General features: G+C 44.0%; 1 pseudogene; it reads left to right on the top strand.

Moving 5' to 3' along the window:
• The first annotated feature begins 2,305 nt into the window (after positions 1-2,305).
• On the top strand, positions 2,306-2,586 carry LOC148777989 (large ribosomal subunit protein eL43 pseudogene; annotated as a pseudogene).
• The last annotated feature ends 11,278 nt before the right edge of the window (positions 2,587-13,864 follow it).

The following is a 13,864-nucleotide window of genomic DNA, read 5'->3' as shown; positions in this document are numbered from 1 at the left end:
TGACTTTTAAAACACTGGTATTGTCTTACTGTATCCTCATGGTTAGGTTTATCTTACTTCTCCATCCCCTGTATTTTCTTTAAACCAGAAGGTCAGCCTTTAAGTCTAATCTGGATCAAGTTAAACATTTTAGGAAGGGATATATTATGGGTGATACCATGTGCTTTATATTATATGACCCAGAAGGCACAAAATGTCAGGTCATCCCATCACTGGAAAACTTGGTTAAGATAGTGACCACCAGATATTGCCACTGGAAAAGTATGTTCTTTCCCTGACATTTAGCAAGTGATCTGTGGGGGGTTATAGCTCAGATGGTAAAGAATCTGCCTGCAATGCAGGAGACCCTGCTTCAATTCCTGGGTCGGGAAGGTCCTCTGGAGAAGGGATAGACTACCCACTCCAGTATTCTGGGGCTTCCCTTGTGGCTTAGCTGGTAAAGAATCCGCCTGCAATGCAGGAGACCTGAGATCTTCCCTGGGTTGGGAGGATCCCCTAGAGAAGGGAAAGGCTACACACTCCACTATTCTGGCCTGGAGAATTCTACGGACTGTATAGTTCATGGGGTCGCAAAGAGTCGCATATGACTGAGCAACTTTCATTTCATTTCATTTGTGGGGGTCACACTTTGACACCTTGTGAATATCCTATTCCCCATCAATCTTCCAATTATTTCATTTACAGTAAAATATCCCACCATTCCTTACACATTCATTACTGGAAGGTATTTTCTGAAAAGGATTTAAAAAGCAAGGTCAATGCATCCTTCATTCCCCTAATAATATATTTTCAAAGTAAGAAAATCAGTGTCTTAATCACTTCCAATGTTGACAGATGAGTGTTCTCCCCTCTTCTTCCTCTATTTTAAGTATCATCATGAATGTGTGGGATTTTACTTATTTAAGGTGTTACAATCAATCAGGATACTTAAACTGCCCCCAGTTTGAACTGGGCTGTTGCATCCTTCAAACACAGGTCCATTAGTCTCCGAGCTCTTCCTTGATATTTGAGCACAAGATACTCCAGTCTCACCTGGTACCTTCCCTCCTGCCTTCTACTTCTGACATACATACCCAGCACCTGGACAGGTCATTTGTTTGATTCACATTTCCTCACTGTAAAATATGGAAAATCAGGCAAGTTCTCCCAGCCTCACACACCTACGGGGAAGTTAAAAAGAAATAACATACACAGTCATGACACTAAAATACTGGTTTGGGGCTGAATTAACCACTACTGCATAGGAAAAGCTCAGGCCAGGAGCAATAAAGAACTCCAGAGGCTTTTTACCCAACGGCCTCCCCAGCAGATGCTTCTGCTCGGATGTCGACATTCCTTTCCACTCTGGAGGACGGTGGTCTTCCTCCCTCCCACCCAGCAGTCTAATCTCACCCTGCTCTTTAAACATCTCAGTCACGTCCCCCCACAGGGGCGCCCCCGCCACGGCCTTCTTTGGATGGTGCAGCTTCACCCAGGTGCTGGCCTCGCTGGGCAAGGTGATCAGGAGTCACTGTAGCATGGTGACTTCAGCACTCTTTCTGGGGAACTCTGGCTCCACCCACAGGGCAGAGTCCTGACTGGGCTTCTCCACTTTCTGATGAGGAAACTGCCAGAGTCTCTGACAGGAGGCTTTACAACTGCACAGGTGTCCTCCACTCTCAGGAACCCGGGGAACAAACAGCACCAAAATCCAGAGTCTGGACAGTTTTACTCTCTAGGCTCTCAAGGAACACCTCCCTTCCTTGCCTCCATCTGTCTCCTCAGCAGGCAGCTGGAGGCTCCAAGTATTTAATCCCAATCACCATGATGGGCAGAAAACATCAGTGTCAGTGAAAGGATCTAGGAAGTTCAATCACATGGTCAGAACTTACACCAATCAATGAAAATTTCTTTTACAACAGATACACGGAGATCATGGATAGGCACAACCCACACGGTCCAAAACACTGCTGGTGTCTAGAAGCATAAAGGAATTAATAAAACCCAATTCTTTGTTTTAGGCAGTACTAACCTTAAAGTAATTTAGAAATTACAAATCTGGAAAATTCAGCAGTGGCCACAGGGCTGGAAAAGGTAAGTTTTCATTCTGATCCCAAAGAAAGGCAATGCCAAAGAATGTTCAAACTACCATACAATTGCACTCATTTCACAGGCTAGTCAAGTAATGCTCAAAATCCTTCAAACTAGGCATCAACAGTACGTGAACCAAGATCTTCCAGATGTACAAGCTGGACTTATAAAAGGCAGAGAAACAGAGATCAAATACCAATATCTGCTCTTGGGCTCAGACCTAGGTTGTGTTAAAATGGTAAAATGTACCAAGAAGGTTGGAATTGTTGGTAAATACACCACCCGTTATGGTGCCTCCCTCAGGAAAATGATGAAGAAAACTGAAATCAGCCAGCACGCCAAGAATACCTGCTCCTTCTGAGGCAAAACCAAGATGCAGAGACAAGCTGTGGGCATTTGGCACTGTGGTTCCTGCATGAAAACAGTAGCTGGTGGTGCCAAGACCTACAACACCACTTCACTGCTGTCACAGTATTGTCTGCCATCAGAAGACTGAAGGAATTAAAGGACCAGTAGAAGCACCACCATTTGATAATGTTGGTAGCCTATCATAAATGGGTTGATTTATGTAACAAAATTACTTTGGCTTGTTAATTAAAAAAAAAAACAAAACCCAAACATCTGCTGGATCACAGAAAAAGCAAAGAAATTCCAGAAAAACTTAGGCTTCATTGACTACGCTAAAGCCTTTGACTGTGTGGATCACAACAAACTGTGGAAAATTATTAAAGAGATAGGAATACCAGACCACTTGACCTGCCTCCCGAGAAACCTGTATGCAGGTCAAGAGGCAACAGTTAGAACCGGACATGGAAAAACGGAGGTTCAAAACTGGGAAAGGAGTATGTCAAGGCTGTATATTGTCACCCTGCTCATTTAACTTACATGCAAAGTACATCATGCTAAATGCCAGGCTGGATGAACCACAAGCTGAAATCAAGACTGCCAGGAGAAATAATAACAACTTCAGATATGCAGATTATACCACCTAATGGCAGAAAGTGAAGAGGAACTAAAGAGCGTCTTGATGAGGGTTGAAAAAAGGGAGTGAAAAAGCTGGCTTAAGACTCAACATTCACAAAACTAAGATCATGGCATCCGGTCCCATCACTTCATGGCAAATAGATGGGGGGAAAGGGGAAACACTGACAGATTTCATTTTCTTGGGCTCCAAAAGCACTGCAGATGGTGACTGCAGCCATGAAATTAAAAGATGCTTGATTTTTGGAAGAAAAGCTATGACCAACCTAGACAGCATATTAAAAAGCTGAGACATCACTTTGCTGACAAAAGTCCATATAGTCAAAGCTATGGTTTTTCCAATAGTCATGTACAGATGTGAGAGCTGGACCATAAAGAAGGCTGAGCAATGAAGAATTGATGCTTTAGGACTGTGGTGCTGGAAAAGACTGTTGAGAGTCCCTTGGAAATCAAATCAGTCAATTCTAAGGGAAATAAAACCTGAATATTCATTGGAAGGACTGACGCTGAAGCTCCAATAATTTGGCCATCCAATGTGAAGACTGGACACGTGGGAAAAGACCCTGATGCTGGGAAAGATAGAAGGCAGGAGAAGGAGGTGACAGAGGATGAGATAGTTGGATGGCATCATCCACTCAATGGACACCAGTTTGAGCACACTCCAAGAGATAGTGAAGGACAGGGAAACCTGGAGTGCTGCAGAGTCAGTCAGACACGACTTAGCGACTGAACGACAACACATTTAAAGTAGTCTGCGATTTGTAATCAAAAAGGATCTGGGTTTGAATCCAGCTCCTTCACTTGTCGGCTGTGGCAAACCACGCAATCCCACTGATCCCGTTTCCTCCTCTGTAAATGGGGATGAAAACCTTTCTCCAAAGATGGACCGGTTTGGCCCAGTCCTCGCATCCTTTGTGTGAGCCTGACTCAGGGGCTAGGAGCACACCTCGAGCCACACGTGACCCTGGCTGGGCAGAGGCGGCCGCTTCCCGGCTTGTCCGCTTTCCAGACCCAAGGGCGCCCTGGCTCACCCCTCTCTCCTGCTCTGACCGCACACCCTAGCCCTCCGGCTGCCGCTGACCGCTCACCGCGCAGGGACAAGACGCTCCCACGTAGCGCAGCCCTGGCCGATGCGCCTGCGCGGCAAGCAGCCTCGGCGCGCGGTTCCCTGCGTCCTCCCGGGCAGCCAGCCCGCTTGCGGGCGCCTCAGGGGATGCTCTCCGGGATGCGCCCCGGAATGCGGTTCCATCACTCTGGTTTGCCTGCAGCCTGGGGCTCAAACCCAGCGAAAGGCAAGCCCGCTCCTGAGGAAGGAGACGGAGCCTATCTTCTTGGCCGCGCCAAAGACTACTGAACAGAACCAGCTTTCCTCTCCCGATCGTAGACTTGTGAATGTTTCCGCGGGGAGATTTGAAACCCTTGACAAAGAAAAACATCTGTATCTCTTCTTTGCCGAAACAACATTGGTATAAAATGATCCATACCACTTTCATTTAATATGTACATAGAAAAGACTGAAAGTGGAATGGAATCCAGTGTTTCGTTAAAAGAGTCAGACACGACTTTGTGGCTGAACAACAACGATTAGGTAGATTTTTGTTCTAGTATTCAAGAAGTACTTACGTTAATTGCTTTCCTTATATTTCTGAAATACCACAAAACACAAAATAATTATTACCTATAATTTCACCAAATAGAGTAACCATTGCTAACGTTTGGTGCACAGACTCACCTAAACACACACCATTTTTTTCATGTCTTTTGTGTATTTTCTGCAGAAATGATTATACTCTAATACTGTCTTGTCTTCTACATCGATAGCTTACAAAAGCAACAATTTAGAAAACAGAATAAAGCAACGTCATTGCTAGCTGTTATGTACTGAATGTCTGTCTCCCCAACCAGCCCCACAAATTCATATGTTGAAACTCTAACCCCCAGAGTAGCTATATTTGGAATAAGAAAGTACAGACCTTCCTAAGCTTATGATGGGGTTGCATCTGGATAAACCCATAGTACATTGAAAATACAGTATGTCAAAAATGCATTTAATACACCTTCAGTTCAGTTCAGTCGCTCAGTCGTGTCCGACTCTTGGCGACCCCATGAATCACCTTACCTAGCATCATCATCATAGCTTGGCCTAGCCTACCTTAAATGTGCTTAAAACACCTACATTAGCCTATAGTTGGCCAAAATCATCTAGCACAGAGCCTATTTTATAATAAAGTATTGAATATTTCATGTAATTTACCAAATACTATACTGAAAGTGAAAAACAGAATGGTTGTGTAGGTACAGAATGGTTGTAAGTGTATTGGTTGTTTATCCTTGTGATTGTGACTGACTGGGAGATGAGGCTCCCTGCCACTGCCCAGCATTGTGCTGCTGCTGCTACTAAGTTGCTTCATTTGTGTCAGACTCTGTGCAACCCCATAGACGGCAGCCCACCAGGCTCCCCCATCCCTGGGATGCTCCAGGCAAGAACACTGGAGTGGGTTGCCATTTCCTTCTCCAACGCCCAGCATTGTAAGAGAGTATTATACTGATTATTGCTAGCTCAGGAAAAAAGTAAAACTTCAAATTATAGTTTCTACTGAATGCATATCACTTTCACACCACTGTAAAGTTGAAAAATCATAAGTCAGGGACTCTCTGTAATTAAGGCTAAATGAGATCATAAGGGTGGGACCCTGATCCCATAGGATTAGTGTCCTTTTAAGAAGAGACAATGGCAAGCCACTCCAGTACTATTGCCTAGAAAATCCCATGGATGGAGGAGCCTGGTAGGCTGCAGTCTGTGGGGTCGCTAAGGGTCGGACACGACTGAGCGACTTCACTTTCACTTTTCACTCTCCACTTTCACACATTGGAGAAAGAAATGGCAACCCACTCCAGTGTTCTTGCCTGGAGAATCCCAGGGACGGGGGAGCCTGGTGGGCTTCTGCCTATGGGGTCACACAGAGTCGGACACGACTGAAGTGACTTAGCAGCAGCAGCAGCAAGAAGAGACAGCAGAGGGCTTATCTCTGAAGGCAGGCACTGAGGGAAATTAATATGAGAATTTAGCAAGAAGTCACTATGTACAACCAGGAAGAGAGCCCTCATCAGAAACTGATCCTGCCAGACCTTGATCTAGGACTTCTAGCTTTCAGAATTATGAAGAAATAAATTTCCATTGTTTAAGCCACCCAGTCTATATAACAGCCCAAGCAGACTAACACACTAGCATGTAGTATTTACAGAGTATGAAGCTTTGTTCCAAGTGCATTATGTATTTTAACCAATGTAGTCTTCATAACAACCTCTTGAGGTAAATGTTATTATTATTCCCAATTTGAAGATAAGAAAACTGAGGTTTGGAGAATTTAAGTAATTTGTCCTGCATCATACAGCTTGCAAGTGATAAATCCAAGCAGTCTGCTCTTCTACCTGCTACTCAACAAAACCACAGCATAAAATATAATGAAACATTAATGGTAAAGTCTAGGTAGTGGTACATGGATGCTCACTGTAAAAGTCTTTCAACTTTCCTGTATGTTTGAATGTTTTCATAATAAAATATTGCTAAGAATAAATAAGAATTATGCAGGACATTATCAATAAAGTGACAAAAATTACTGATTTAAATAGAATAGTGATGTACATCATGTTCATGAATTGGAATAGAACTTTCTAAATATGTCAGTTTCCTCCACTTTAATGCTCCCCAGTCAAAATCTCAACTTTTCCTTTTATCAGTTAAATGATTTAAAGTTTAGCAGGAATGGTAAGTATTCCAGAAAGGCCAATAAAATTTTCTGACAATAATGATGTCAGACTTGACCTACCAATATAACTGGTATAAATTGTTTTATCAATATAATACAAGGCTTGATAATGAAAATAAGATAAAACCAGCACCAAAATATACTCTTAAATTAATAAAATTAAATTGAAACCCTCCAAATAGACTTGTTAGTGTACTTAAATTTAATACATTATAAAAGTGGGATTTCAACCTAGCAAAGTGATGATGATTATTCATTAAGTGTCGTGAAGACAACTAGTTAGCCATTTAGGGAACCGTAGTAGTCTGCTTGGGCTGCTACAACCAAATAGCTCAGATTGGATGGCTTGTTGTTCAGTCACTCAGTTGTGTCCGACTCTTTGCAACCACATGGACAATAGCAGTCCAGGCTTCCCTATCCTTCACCATGTCTCGGAGTTTGCTCAAACTCACGTCCGTAGAGTCAGTGATGCCATCCAACCATCTCATCCTCTGTCACCCCCTTCTCCTCCTGCCTTCTATCTTTCTCAGCATCAGGGTCTTTCCCAATGAGTGGGCTCTTCACATCAGGTGGCCAAAGTATTGGAGCTTCAGCTTCAGCAAAATTCCTTCCAATGAATATTCAGGGTTGACTTCCTTTAGGATTCACTAATTTGATCTTCTTGCAGTCCAAGGGACTCTCAAGACTCTTCTCCAGAACCACAGTTCAAAAGCATCAATTCTTCAGTGCTCAGCCTTCTTTATGGTCCAAGTCTCACATCCCTACATGAAAGCAAAAGTGAAAGATTGGAATTCTCCAGGCTGGAATACTGGAGTGAGTAGCCTTTCCCTTCTCCAGGGGATCTTTCCAACCCAGGGATTGAACCTAGGTCTCCCGCATTGCAGGCAAATTCTTTACCAGCTGAGCCACAAGGGAAGCCTAAGAATACTGGAGTGGGTAGCCTATCCCTTCTCCAGGGGATCTTCCCGACCCAGGAATCAAACCGGGGTCTCCTGCATTACAGGTGGATTCTTTACCAACTGAGGTATTGGGGAAGCCCATCTGTACATGACTACTGGAAAAACTGTAGCTTTGACTGTGTGGACATTTGTCGACAAAGTGATGTCTCTGTTTTTTAATACACTGTCTAGGTTTGTCATAGCTATTCTTCCAAAGAGCAAGCATCTTTTAATTTTGTAGCTGCAGTCACCATCCGCATTGATTTTGATGGTATCATTTGCATATCTGAGGTTATTGATATTTCTCCCGACAATCTTGATTCCAGCTTGCACTTCCTCCAACCCAGCATTTCTCATGATGTACTCTGCATATAAGTTAAATAAGCAGGGTGACAATATACAGCCTTGATGTACTCCTTTTCCTATTTGGAACCAATCTGTTGTTCCATGTCCAGTTCTAACTGTTGCTTCCTGACCTGCATTCAGGTTGCTCAGGAGGCAGGTACGGTGGTCTGGTATTCCCATCTCTTGTAGAATTTTCCAGTTTGTTGTGCTCTACACAGTCAAAGGCTTTAGCATAGTAGTGAAGCAGAAGTTGGTGTCTTTCTGGAATTCCTTTGCTTTTCCTGTGATCCAAGGAATGTTGGCAATTTGATCTCTGGTTCCTCTGCCTTTCTATACTCACCTTGTACATCTGGAAGTCCTTGGTTCATGTACCACTGAAGCCTAGCTTGAAGGACTTTGAGCATAACCTTACTAGCATGTGAAATGAGTACAACTGTATGATAGTTTGAACATTCTTTGGCATTGCCCTTCTTTAGGATTAGAATGAAAACTAATCTTTTCCATCAGTAAATTTTATTCAAATCACCACTGTTATTCACATTTCTATTACAATGTTCAGCCTTATCCTTTAGAATTACCATTTTCACCACTGATTTCTGATAGGGTCAAAAAGAAATTAACATTATGAGTAATGACAGAATGAGGCCCAATTGCAATTTATAAGTATTTTCCATCACAAATAATTGTCAACTTCCAGCAGAAGAATGATGGGGGAAATGCAGGAAGAATCTCTGCTAGCACTCATAATAATCTATACTATCAACACTTCCAAGCACTCACAATGGTAAGTTTAGTTGCAGGAGCCGATGCTGTTTGTGTCGTATGCATACCTTCTAGACTTTCCAGTGTGCTTCAGCGATGCCAGCTGCCTGTATTTGCATCTCTGCAGCTGGGCAGGGAATTAACACTGATTACCCTCCCACGACCCCCACCACCAGGTTTCCCAGGTGACTCAGTGGGTAAAGAATCTGCCCGCAATGCAGGAGACACAGGAGATGTGGATTCAGTCTCCGGGTTGGTAAGATCCCCTGGAGGAGGGTACAGCAACCCACTTCTTGCCTGGAGAATCCCTATGGACAGAGGAGCCTGGCAGGTTATAGTCCATGGGGTTGAAAAGAGTTGGACACAACTGAACAGACATACAAGCACCCCCACCACCAGCTTTCAACCAGTGACTCTCATCAGTTGGTTTGACAGTATCCAGACTGCTCACCATCGGAGAAGGCAATGGCAAGCCACTCCAGTACTCTTGCCTAGAAAATCCCATGGATGGAGGAGCCTGGTAGGCTGCAGTCCGTGGGGTCGCTAAGGGTCGGACACGACTGAGCGACTTCACTTTTCACTTTCACACATTGGAGAAGGAAATGGAAACCCACTCCAGTGTTCTTGCCTGGAGAATCCCAGGGACGGCGGACCCTGGTGGGCTTCTGTCTATGGGGTCACACAGAGTCGGACACGACTGAAGTGACGCAGCAGTAGCAGCAGCTGACTGCTCACCACTAGATGGCATGATTCTGAGGTTATTATGCAGTTTCCCAGAGTTTCAGTGAGATTAAACTCCAGTTTTGGAGAAGGCAATGGCAAGCCACTCCAGTACTCTTGCCTAGAAAATCCCATGGACAGAGGAGCCTGGTGGGCTACAGTCCATGGGGTCACTACTAGTTGGACAAGACTGAACGACTTCACTTTCACTTTTACTTTTCACTTTCACACATTGGAGAAGGAAATGGCAACCCACTCCAGTGTTCTTGCCAGGAGAATCCCAGGGATGGTGGAGCCTGGTGGGCTGCCATCTATGGTGTCGCACAGAGTCAGACATGACTGAAGCGACTTAGCAGCAGCAAACTCCAGTCTCCTGCAGAGGGGGCTTCCCTGGGAGCTCAGATGGTTAAGAATCCACCTGCAATGCGGGAGACCTGGGTTTGATCCCTCAGTTGGGAAGATCCCCTGGAGGAGGGCATGGCAACCCAGTGTTCCTGCCTGGAGAATCCCCATGGACAGAGGTGCCTGGCAGGCTGCAGTCCATGGGGTCTCAAAGAGTCAGACACGACTGAGCGACTAAGCACACAACACTCCCACAGAGGTAACGAGCTTAATAATGTACCTTTTACTGGCTACCTTCCTTTCCACCTCCCTCCCCCATTTCCTACCGGTATTCCCCAAATAAACTACTTGGGCCCAATCCTTTGTCAGAGTATGTTTCTGAGGGAACCCAAATCAGACAGTCACTGAAGGCGTGAACAGTGATCCTACAAGTCATACGGTCTTTGTATTTTTTGGTTTTGTTTTGGCCACACTGTGTGGCATGTGGGATCTTCGTTCCTGGACCAGGGACTGAATCTTCACCCCCTGCAGTGGAAGAGCAGAGTCTCAACCCCTGGACCACCAGGGTACTTCCATGCAGTCCCTGTAAAGTGGGTGCCTTACCAGTGCACACTACCCTCATCCAAAGCAATAATATCCTATATTCTATATTTAATGTACCAACTCTATTTCTCCTAACACACATTAAAAATAAATACAAGCACATTTACAATTTGTGTACTTTCATATATGGGAGGGGGGGATAGACAGGGAGTTTGGGGTTAGTAGAAGTAAACTGTAACATATTGAATGGACAGACAAGGTACCACTGTATAACACAGCGAACAATATTCAGTGTTCTGGGATAAACCATAATGGAAAAGAATATCAAAAAGAATGTATAATTTGTATTACTGAGTTAATTTGCTACGGAGAAGAAATCAACACATTTTAAATCAACCACAATAAAAAATTAAAAATAAAAATTGTCTTTCAGCGTCACAGTCACCCCAGCATTGAGCTTCTGCTTCCAACGAATTCATTTGGTTTATAAACCAACTTGTCACTCCACTTAAATAATTTAGGATTTTGCTGGAGTTCTTTCTCCTCAAAGAAACAACCTTCACTAACACATGAGTGTAAACGGATGATTTTCTTTCTTCTCTTGTCCTCTTTGGAATGATCTTCCAGGATCTATTGCTTTCGCTAGGGGGTGGGCACTCAAAGTTAATGCCCTTCCTCCATCCTGGGAGATAGTGGGACAGAATAAAGCCATCTTCTTCCTGCTTTCCTTAAACCCTCACAGGATTCATAAACCAGACTGAACAGTTTTATGATAACTTTTATAGGAGAGTCAGGGAAATTCAGAATTACGATCGTAATTAACTTGACTTCTCTTTAAAAGAAAGTACTTGGCACTTTGAACTTCACAGGGACTGTAGTCACAACCCTCACACTACAAGTGTCCTTTTCCTTGAGGCTGTCAGTCCATAACTCTCTTCCCTGGGAAAACTACACCCCTTTCCAAAAGAAGAGTCTCATCCCCTCTCCTTTCTGCCTTCTTAGTCCTTGTCATATCATCTTAAGTTCTAGTTAAAGGGAGCAGATGGAACACATGTATTTAGCTCCACTCCCTCACAAAAATCCCATCATAACTGCAGAAAAAAGGACTTAAAACCAAAGGCATAAACCCAAGGATACATTGAATAGAGAGGAGAAAAACAAGATCTTGGCAAATGAACAACGAATGGATGAGTGCTGACAGCCTTAAGAGTCCTGAAGAGGCTGAATCCTTAGTGAGCAGTGGGAAAGCCAAGAAGCAACCTAATTTACATTCCAGAATCCTCAAAATCAAACAAACTGGTTGCCTAGGGGTCCCTCTGAAAATGGGGAGTTCAGGCAATGCTAGCCATAGAATACTGGTTGTAAGTCTGTTAGAAGCGGATTCTCAGTGTCTCCACATTATTCCAGTCAGGTGACTGCCCTTTGACCATCTCTGCAGGAGACTGGAGGAGTCGCTTAAGGAAAAGATAAAACAGAGGGGTCTCTGAACTGAAGAACAGCAGGCAGAGTTGAGGGGTGGGTACTATGCTGGAAACACAGGGAACAGGGCAAGAATATGTGAACATTTACACACTGAACTTGAGACTCCCAGTCTTCTTTCCAGAATGCTTCTACCCAGGTCTATACTCCCTGGGCAGCAAATGTGAAAAACTTCTCTAGTGACTCCACCCAGCCAAAGAGAAAAAGATCTAAAGATACTGACATTGAAGGTTCTCCAAGGATATGCAGGCAGGCCATTACTCGGTTCAGTTATGGGTAGCTCTGGTCCCATGTGCTGTCTTGTGCTTAGTTGCTGAGTTGTGTCTGACTCTTTGAGGTCCTGTGGACTGTAGCCTGCCAGGCTCCTCTGTCCCTGGGGATTCTCCAGGCAAGAATACTGGAGAGGGTTGCTGCCACGCCCTACTCCAGGAGATCTTCCCAACCCAGGAATTGAACCCAGGTCTCCCACATTGCAGGCAGATACTTTACCGTCTGAACCACCAGGGAAGCCCATGGCACCTGGGATCTCCTGATCTGGCATTCAATCCACACCAAGGCCAAGTAGGAAGAGTTGCTTGCCAAAGAGAGCTTAGTTTCGAAAACCACAATTGCCTCCTTGGTGGTTCTTTTTTATTTCTAATATTTATTTGGCTACACCCAGACTTCGTTATGGCATGCAGTATCTTTAGTTGAGGCACGTGAACTCTTAGCTGCAGCATGTGGGATCTAGTTCCCTGGCCAGAGATTGAACCCAGGCTCCTGCTTTGGGAGTACAGAATCTTAGCCACTGGACCACCATGGAAGTCCCATTATTGGTTCTTTACTTAGGGCTTGTAGGAGGGTCCATATAGTATCCTGATCTACTACTGATCTACTGAATCGCAAGGGCTGAGGAAGAAGTGCCTGTAGCCTGAATAAGAGAAACATCTGTCATTCTGGGCTCTACTTGAAATAGGCAGCTTTTCACATCACCCCCAAAATCTGTTGGGTCAACACATCTGACTATGGTGTAAATGCTTCACAAATCCAAAGGGACTCATCTGGTGCAGTACTTCTTTTTTCAATACAGAGGACAGAAAACAACCTGTTTCTTCCTTTAAAAGGATCAGCCCAACATGCCTCAAATAATTCATTGATGTGGCAGGATTCCTTATAGATTAGTTTATATGATAGATTGCCTATCAGTTACTGCTTAAAACAACAATAATCTTTTATTGTCTCTCACAGTTTCTGTAAGTCAGAAATTCAGACAGGGCACAGAGCAGACAGCTTGTCTTTGCACCATGATGTTGGGAGCCTAACTGGAAGACGCAAAGGCAAAGAACTGGAATCATCTGAAGGTTATTTACTGTCACATAGGCCTGGCCAGAGCTGTTGACCAGAAACCCACACATGACTTCTCCATGTGACCTGAGCTCTCTTAAAATATATTGGCTTGGTATGAAGGGCAAGAGTCCTGAGAGAGAGAGAACCAGGAAGAGGCCATACAGCCCTTGTATAACCTCAGCCTGGGAAGTGAGGCAGTATCTGCCATATTCTATTGGTTAAGGCAGTTATAAAGGTCTATTCATGTTCAAAGGAAGAGAAAATGGACCTCTTCAGTGGAAGAAGGCCAATGCCATGATTATAAGATGAGCATGTGGGATGGGGTGTATGCTGGTGAGGCCATCTTTGGAAAATACAATCTCCTACACACTGAACTACTGCATAGATCTAAGAGACGGCACATTCCTCAGATTGGGTAGTAAACTCACACTGCTGTTCTATCACGTGGAAGCAGGTTGTTTCTGATATTTTTGTTTACCGGGATAAATTACTTCTTTCAAAGTATAATGTTAATAGACCCTTGTCACATGTCAAGCATTATCCTGATTAAATTCAAAAAGGAGATGCCTTCCAGAATAGCACCTGTAA

The sequence above is a fragment of the Moschus berezovskii genome, chromosome 4 (genome assembly GCF_049115385.1).
Source record: "Moschus berezovskii isolate FMDL1 chromosome 4, NW_MosBer_1.0, whole genome shotgun sequence".
Classification (NCBI taxonomy): Eukaryota; Metazoa; Chordata; class Mammalia; order Artiodactyla; family Moschidae; genus Moschus; species Moschus berezovskii.
This window is presented reverse-complemented; position numbering and strand designations above follow the sequence as displayed.